Source organism: Sinocyclocheilus anshuiensis, unplaced genomic scaffold (genome assembly GCF_001515605.1).
Source record: "Sinocyclocheilus anshuiensis isolate Anshui unplaced genomic scaffold, SAMN03320099.WGS_v1.1 scaffold284, whole genome shotgun sequence".
In the NCBI taxonomy this organism is placed as follows: domain Eukaryota; kingdom Metazoa; phylum Chordata; class Actinopteri; order Cypriniformes; family Cyprinidae; genus Sinocyclocheilus; species Sinocyclocheilus anshuiensis.
Genome location: NW_015554266.1, coordinates 1,929,192 through 1,929,427, shown reverse-complemented (window position 1 = coordinate 1,929,427; position 236 = coordinate 1,929,192). Strand labels below are relative to the sequence as shown.

General features: G+C 44.9%; 1 protein-coding gene across 1 annotated transcript in view; it reads left to right on the top strand.

The window, feature by feature from the left end:
• Positions 1-236, top strand: part of LOC107671282 (kalirin-like) — a 188,577-nt gene that overhangs the window by 144,197 nt on the left and 44,144 nt on the right. The gene's annotated exons all lie outside the window — the stretch shown is intronic.

Sequence of the window (236 nt, the reverse complement as noted above, 5' to 3'; positions counted from 1 at the left end):
TCAAGATGCTGATTAGACAGCATGATTATTGCACAGGTGTGCCTTAGGCTGGCCACAATAAAAGGCCACATGTTTTATCACACAGCACAATGTCACAGATGTCGCATTGTTTAAAGGTGTGAAGTTTAAAGGGAGCGTGCAATTGGCATGCTGACTGCAGGAATGTCCACCAGAGCTGTTGCCCATGAATTGAATGTTCATTTCTCTACCATAAGCCGTCTCCAAAGGCGTTTCAG